Source organism: Solanum lycopersicum, chromosome 11 (genome assembly GCF_036512215.1).
Source record: "Solanum lycopersicum chromosome 11, SLM_r2.1".
Classification (NCBI taxonomy): Eukaryota; Viridiplantae; Streptophyta; class Magnoliopsida; order Solanales; family Solanaceae; genus Solanum; species Solanum lycopersicum.
In genome coordinates, this window is record NC_090810.1 from 36,296,560 (window position 1) to 36,305,430 (window position 8,871).

Sequence of the window (8,871 nt, forward strand, 5' to 3'; positions counted from 1 at the left end):
GATTATTTTATTCTAATTGTACTTCAGGGATTATATCATCACCTTCATTACACTTTGAACATATATGATCTGCATATTTATGTCCAATTAACTTGCAGTATCTTGTCAATAATTCTTCAGAGATAAATCCTTTTTTTATTGCTCTAGTTGTTGGAGTGTCTTCGGATTTTAATAAGGATAAAATCCATTTTTGGACTTCCTCCATATTTTCTTGTCTTATCTCCCGTGAATTGACATATATCATCAAATGATCTCTGGAATAATAGCTCCATATAGTATTTCCTTATAAATAATTGTTGGCTAACTCTTGTATAATAGTTGATAACCCAATTATTCTTTTGTTTGCATAAGAACTGGGTATCTCAACTTTTGATTTCTCCGGTTGTTGTCCTATATCTTCTGGTATTATCATCTCCCGGGTTAATCCAATTTTTACTATTTGGATCATCGATTTCATCTCGTCGTAGAGTATTTCAGCTGGTGCTGTATAGAATCTTATAAAAAATAAATTTTCTTTTGTTATTTTTTTATATATTAAAAACGATTTGTGGACCTTTGGAATTCCACTTATTTCTTCTCATGTATATGTGTAAACTATATTTAATAATCCATAATTGTAACAGGTCTTAACTAGATTGGGATTTGGTTTTGGCTGTGCAATTAGTTTATTATAACCTTGTAATTTCTGGGTTAAATAGTTTTGGGTTTTTTCTGTAGTTGTGGTAGATCTGGGTTTGAGGTTTAAAAAGATTTTTATTTTATATAGATTTTCAATATAAGCTTGGGAAATATGGTTATATGTTTTCTTTTCTTTATGCAGGCTGGCTGCATATGTAGATGTTTGTGGTGTTGGGGTATCAATCATTTGTACTTTTGGGATAAATGATTTTGTAAATAGGCTATTTAGATTTGTATTTTTTGGTGTAGCTTTTTCCATAATTCCTGTGCTTGTACCTGCAACATTAGCAACGTTATGGGCTTTAAGGAGTATCCCAACGTCTCCTTTTATCTCTAGCTGTTTTCCGTCTGATGAACGACGTAGCACCGCATGTTTATAGTCATGCTACAAGTCAGCAGCATGACTATAAACATGCGGAGCTACGTCGTTTGGCAGACGGAAAACAGCCAGAGATAAAAGGAGACGTTGGGAGACTCCTTAAAACCCATAACGTTGCTAATGTTGCAGGTACAAACACAGGAATTATGGAAAAAGCTACACCAAAAAATACAAATCTAAATAGCCTATTTACAAAACCATTTATCCCAAAAGTACAAATCATAGATACCCCAACACCACAAACATCTACATATGCAGCTAGCCTGCATAAAGAAAAGAAAACATATAACCATATTTCCCAAGCTTATATTGAAAATTTATATAAAATACAAAACTTTTTGAACCTCAAACCCAGATCTACCACAACTACAGAAAAAACCCAAGACTATTTAACACAGAAATTACAAGGTTATAATAAACTAATTGCACAGTCAAAAACAAATCCCAATCTAGTTAAGACCTGTTACAATTATGGATTATTAAATACAGTTTACACTTATAAAGGAGAAGAAATAAGTGAAATCCCAGAGGTCCACAAATCGTTTTTAATATACAAAAAAATAACAAAAGGAAATTTATTTTTTATAAGATTCTATACAACACCAGCTGAAATACTCTACGACGAGATAAAACCGATGATCCAAATAGTAAAAATTGGATTAACCCGGGAGATGATAATACCAGAAGATATAGGACAACAACCGGAGATATCAAAAGTTGAGATACCCAGTTTTTATGCGAACAAAAGAATAATTGGGTTATCAACTATTATACAAGAGTTAGCCAACAATTATTTATAAGGAAATACTATATGGAGCTATTATTCCAGAGATCATTTGATGATATATGTCAATTCACGGGAGATAAGACAAGAAGATATGGAGGAAGTCCAAAAATGGATTTTATCCTTATTAAAACCCGAAGACACTCCAACAGCCAGAGCAATAAAAAAAGTATTTATCTCTGAAAAATTATTGACAAGATATTGCAAGTTAATTGGACATAAATATGCAGATCATATATGTTCAAAGTGTAATGAAGGTGATGATATAATCCCTGAAGTACAATTAGAATAAAATAATCCCTCAAGTACTTTTTCAACACTTAAGTCTAATTCTTTTCCTTTTATTTGTTCAAATATTGTATTATCAAATATGATTTTTTGTTCTATTAATTCTTCATTTTGATATTCTTCTTTAGATATGATTTTTATATCATCTTCAGACATTAGATTTCTTCGTCCATTACATCTATATCAATATTTTCTTCTTCATTTTCAAATTCTATATCTGATATTTCATATATACTATCATTTTCGCTTAATTCATAGTCTATATATTCTATTTGCATATATTCATCATTATATATAATTATTTCTGCAATTTATTTTCTTTTTGGATCCTTAAGTAGCTTACAGTCTTTAGCTAAGTGTCCTATCTTTCCGCAATTATAACAAAAACATTGGGATAATTTTCTTTTTGGTCTATATGGTCTTTTTATTTTATAATTTTTTACATAATACCTTTGTCTTAGTTTTTTATATTTATACCTAGTTTTAGTTTTTCTATGATTTTATGTCTTTTAGGTTTTTGCTTTTTATAATATTTATTTGTACATCCAAACTGTGGTGCTGTTTTATTTTTACAACGGGCTAAATTTTTAAATAATACTTTTTCCATTTTTATTTTTTCTTTTTGTTTTTCACATAGTTGTATAAACCATTGATGTAAAAATTTTATTCTTGCTCCTAAAGTATCTGTTAATCCTTCATTATTCCAATCATTAATTATTTTTGTACTGAATGGTTCTGGTAACTTTGTAAAATATTGTTGTCTTATTTCTTTTACTTCATTTATATTATATCTTGCTTTGTAATAATATTCTTTAAATACACATGTGTATTCTTCTATGTAACACATTTTACATATAGCTGATTTTGTCATAAGTTGTCTATTTGTTGTTTTTTCTCTATTTTGTTCTCTTATATCTGTGGTCATACCACTAAATTCATTTCTTATTGCTAATTCATATTTATCTAGTATATCTATATTTGTTGTTGATGGAGATCCATCTACTTTTTTTATCACTTCTAAGTGTTTCTAGACTTTCTAGGGGTAAATTTTTCTATCCATAATTTTGTTGTTCCAACAAATGTTCTTTCTATATATTTCGGAGTTTCTTTTGTTGTTATTTTGTTATCAATTAGTTGTTTAGATATATTCCCTATCCATAGTAATATTGCTTTATTTATATCCGTAACACAATCTAGATCCAAGAAATTATATTGTTCAGTTATTTGTTTAGGTGTCCATATTTTATTTAATCTGCTATTCCATATTGCGTTCGTTCTATCTGATTGTTCATAATTTTTTGTATAATATGTTGGTGGTGTCCATCTAGGACTAGTTCTAGGACTATTATCCGGGGTTTTAACTCTTGATGTGCTAGGTCGATTCATATCTCCTGTGTTTATTTCTAATTTTTTCGGCTTATTTACTTGTTCCAAAATTTCTGTGTAGGTTTCACTTATATCACTTATTTCTGAGTTTTAATCATTTATTGTATCTAATTCAATTGCTTCGTCTATTTTATTTATTTCAAGGTTTTCATTTAATTTTTGTTTCATCTCATTAATCTCATTAGTTAATTCAAATTCTTTATCTTTTTCTATTTGTTTTTATTTTTGTTTAATTTCATATAATAATTTTAACTTATCTAACTCTTTTTCTAATTCACTTATTTTTGTATTTTTTATTTCTTCTAGATGTTGTACTTCCTGCTTTGCTTGCATTCTTATTTTTTCAATTTCTTTTGATTTTTCTATTTCTTCATTTTCTTTTGTTATTCTTATCATAGTTGTTCGACTATCTTCTAATTTCGCTGTTTCTTTTTCTAACATTCAATATAAGTTATTTCCTATTTTTTTATATTTTCTTCCTAAATTTGAAAATATTTTTTTATTGTTAATCCATCTTGGTTTTCATATCTCTTTTCGTCTACTGCAAATTCTTCTTTATTCAATATAATTTATAAATTATATTATGTTGTAACCTATATTCAAGGCAATCTATTTGTATTTCTAGCATAAATATAACTTTTCTTTGTGCTAATATGGATTTTTTACATACTCCTGCTAACATATTTTCTTTTAATCTTTCTTTCCTATGTTGTAGTTCTTGTCTTTTTTCACCTATTTTTTCTATCAGCTGTTGCTTATATATTTCTTTGTTCATATAGTTTTTCCAAATAACAAGCATATTTATATTCTGTTTTTGAAATTATGTTTATCAAATGATTTGTCTTATCATTACTTGTTTTAGTAAGTTGTGATAGTTCATATTCTATGTATAAGTGTTTAACTTTTTCCATATTTTTCGCACTTTTCTTTCTATTTTAGTTTTTGTTATTTTAGTTACTTTACTTTATGTTGTATTATTCTTCATTTTTTTTTTAAGAATAAAATATTTTTTTGTAATATTCTTTTTTAAGTAGATCTAGTTGTTGTATTTCATTTGCGTTGTTTGCAATATATTCTAACTATTCATTTTCTCGAGTTCTTAGATACATATACAAATTTTCAATTAATAATTTTTCAAGTTTATCTATGTTTTCTTTAGTTTCTTTCCAATATTGTAAATACATGTAATTTATCATTGATCTATGAATAATTCTAGATCATCACATAAATCTATGTCAAAATTATTATCATAAAAATCATCTTGTATAACTAATTCAGCCCAACCTTGAGTTGTTACTTCTATTACCTCATATTGTAATGACCCAGAAGGTCATTTTTGGAAATTTTAAATATTAGTGTAACTTGAGTTAATTAATCGATAGTTTATGGGCTAAAATGATAATTTATTTAAGACCCTATACTATTTAGCCTTTATTTAATTAAATATGTGGAACAAAACTAACCTAAACGTGTGACGAAAAACAAAGAAGAGGAGAAAGTCTGAAAAACACTCGCAGCGCCGTCGAACAAGTGCACTTGATTCAGGTAATAATTTTAAACTTTGCATTGAGGCTGCTGAATATGTCTTGTAATTAATGTACAATTATAATTTTTATGTTAACTTTAATATGTGCTTTGGAATGTGAAACATGGCAAAATGAATATGGAATAAAGAAATAATATTTGGAAGTTGGTATATTGGTATGAAGTAATTTTGAAATTTAGAAAGAGGGTCATGCCAATCATGTGATAATTGTTGGGAATATAATTGAATCAAGATGATTGAAAAATAATAGATAGGAATATAGGGTATCCATTTGAGGATTTAAAATATATTTTTTTGTCCTCGTGATTTTCTCTGCAACTTAAGGCTTCACTGTTTCTTAGAATTTTCTTATTATTATCATATTAAGATTCAAGTGTGATATATTGAGATAGGTAATTAAATATTAGATATATTATATTATATAGATATCGTTAAAGTTATGATATTTGGAGAAATTGAAATTTAACCGTAAGCTTAAATTTGGAAAACATGAGAGTTCACATGTTAATTGACATCAAGAATTACAAACTTGATTATAAATTTGGGTGAAGTTTTATGTCAAGGTTAAACACATAATAATGTGGGTGTTGTTAGTTCCAAACCTTATTGTGAATATACATATTTGAATAGATTGCATCGATTTGGAAGCTCAACTTAAAGGGAAGGCTCAAGTCCCGTAGTGATTATTCAAGTGACTAAGGCAAGTGGATTTCTAAACTCTTGTTAAGCGTACGAAATTCGTGTATTTCCTTGTGTGATGTTGAGAATGATTTGGAGACTTGTTGTTTATTTGTTGGTGTTGTATTTCTTGTTGTAAATTGTGTTTGGTTATCAAATGGTTATCTCCTCCCTTTTCATTTGAGCATGTCATTTGCATTGCATCTGAGACATTGTTGTGATAAGAGGATGGTGTACTATTTTCGAGGGTCGTATCGCGCGCCGCGATGGATATTATATTTCGAGGGACGTATCGCGCGCCGCGAAGGTTACTACTTATCGAGGGTCGTGTCGTGCGCCGCGACAGATGCATGGACAGATATGTCCCCCATGGGTCCCGAACTGAGAGACAGCGGGTGTGTATTGTTAGGAAAGACATGCATCACGATATTTGACATTGCATCTCATGACATTGCACATCTTATTATTGATGAACTTGAACATGTGTTTTGCTGATCTTGTGATTGTTTCTCTGTGAAGTCTGTGATTGTTGAATATTGAGTTGATATTGAGGATGTGTAAACTGATAGAGTGTGGTTATTGAGTGGTGTGTTTGGTAAACTGTTAGGCTGTAGCGTGGAGGTTTAGATAGGGTGTAAGGAGTACCCGTATTTTGTTCACTTAACTTGTGTTTAGAGGTTTGCTTGTTGGGTACCGCGTGGTTTGGTACTCACCCCTTGCTTCTACAAATTTTTGTAGGTTACGAGCCTGGATCTTTGTGATACCTTCTATTCTCTTCGTTTTCGAGGCATCTTGTGGAGGATTGTGAGGTAGCTGTTTGTCATCTCAGCGAACTTTCCTACTCCAGTTTATGATTTTGTTTTTACTTGAAAGACAACTTCATTTTAGACTTCTATTTTGTTTCAATTCTAATGTTTACATTAGAGGCTTGTGCACGTGACAACCTGGTTTTGGGGATTGAATTTATATGACTTGGTTTCATACTAGAAATTGTTGTTGGATTGTCATTTACTTCCGCACTTTGTTAGATATTGGGTTTTAGGCTGACTTGTCTTGGTGGGATAAGACAAGTGCCATCACACCTATTTTTGGGTCGTGACAAAATGGTATCAGAGCCCCAGGTTCATAGGTCTCACGTGTATACAAGCCGAGTCTACGTAGAGTCTCAAGGATCAGTACGGAGACGTCTGTACTCATCTTTGAGAGGCTATAAAGATTACTAGGAAACTTCCTTTTGTTCATTCTTTCTCATCGTGCGTAGTTACCTTCGTTAGTACTGAGTTGTTGTATACTCTTTTGACAGATGACGAGGACTAGAACTAATGTTACTGGTGGTAGAGGGGAGGCACTTCCCGAGGCAGTTATTGAGGCCCCAGCTAGAGGTAGGGGTAGATCTCGAGCTAGAGGTCGTGCTAGTAGTGCGACAGTAACCAGAGGTCGTGGACGTGGAGCAGCACCAGTGAGAGGTCGTGCTAGAGAGGTCTCTACCGAACCACAGATTGATGACAGAGAGGACCAGGTTCCTCCAGATCCCGTAGTCACACCTTTGCTTCAGGATACACTATTGAGGGTGTTAAGTGTGCTAGAGGGCTTTTCTCAGGGTGGTGGTGCGACTACCACACCACATGACTCTCGTACTAGAGAGGGGGCTCAGACCCAAGAGCAACAACAAGCCCCAGTTTTTCAGGATGCGGTGGGGCAACTACCAGTAGATCCCGCGGTTCATAATGATATTGCACCAGCAATTGGGGGTCAAGTTGCATCGATGGTTGTTCTGACAGAGGATGAGCAGCGTAGGTATGAGAGATTTCGAAAGATGGACCCACCTCAGTTTCAGGGTGGGAAGAGCGAGGACGCTCATGAGTTTCTAACTACCTGCCGAGAGTTACTAGAGGTGGTTGGATTAGCTGAGTCACATGGGGTTAGATATGCTACACTCCAGCTTCGTGGACCAGCGAGAGACTGGTGGAGGACTTATTCGGGATGTTTGCCAGTTGGATCTCCTCCAGTGACTTGGGAGCAGTTTGCTAGCGCATTCCAAGATCGTTTTATCCCATGGAGCGTGAGAGAGGAGAGTCGCTTGAGGTTTGAGAGTCTGAGACAGGATGGTTTATCGGTTACAGAGTATGAGGCGCGTTTTTGCCAGTTGTCTAGGCATGCGTTGGCCATTATTCCAAATGAGACAGAGAGGATCCGCAGATTCGTGAGGGGATTGACTTTCTCTATCAGGTCAGCTGTATTTCGGACATCTAGGGAGGGGACTTCTTTCCAGTCCATTGTGAGCGCCGCCAAAGAGGCGGAATTGATGGAGAGAGAAGAGTTTGGGGACCCTAAAAGAGCTCGTATATCAGGCCAGTTTCAGGGTGCCTCATCTGGAGGTAGGGGATCACAGAGAGTGAGTGGTTCTTTTCAGCAGCGGGGACCTATTCATGCATCTATGCCGACATTTGAGGGTGGCCAGACATCTAGGGGTTCTTATGGCCCAGGTCAGAGATTTTGTTTTACTTGTGGAGATCCCGATCATCTAATGCGGCAGTGTACTTCTCAAAGGGGTCGTGGTGGGCCTCGACCAAATTCTTCATTCCAGACTAGACCACCAGCACCACAGGGTAGAGGTCGTGGAAGAGTTCAGTCAGGTAGAGGTGATAGAGTTTCCAGTAGTGGTGTTGCAGCTCAGCAGAGTGGGGGTAGAGGTACCACCCAGGATGGAGGTGGACGAGGAGGCCACTGCTATGCTTTCCCCGGGAGACCTGAGGCGGAGACCTCAGATGCGGTTATTACAGGTATCATCCCAGTATGCCATCGACCTGCGTCTGTGTTGTTTGATCCAGGTTCTACATTCTCTTATGTGTCTACGTATTTTGCTGCTAAATTTGATATGATATGTGATAGCATGACTGTACCTATTCGTGTTTCTACACCCGTGGGTAAGCCCCTAGTGGTGGATCGAGTGTATCGACCTGTCTTGTTTCTTTGGCTGGGTATGACACTTGGGTAGACTTAATCATTCTGGGGATGGTGGACTTTGATGTTATCTTGGGTATGGATTGGCTTTCTCCTTATCATGCTGTCCTTGATTGTAATGCTAAGACTGTGACTTTAGCAATGCCTGGTGTTCCGAGGGTTGAGTGG

General features: G+C 34.2%; 1 pseudogene; it reads left to right on the top strand.

Annotated features, from left to right (window-relative positions):
- The first annotated feature begins 880 nt into the window (after positions 1-880).
- LOC138339380 (uncharacterized) lies at positions 881-8,493 on the top strand (annotated as a pseudogene).
- Positions 8,494-8,871: the final 378 nt, after the last annotated feature.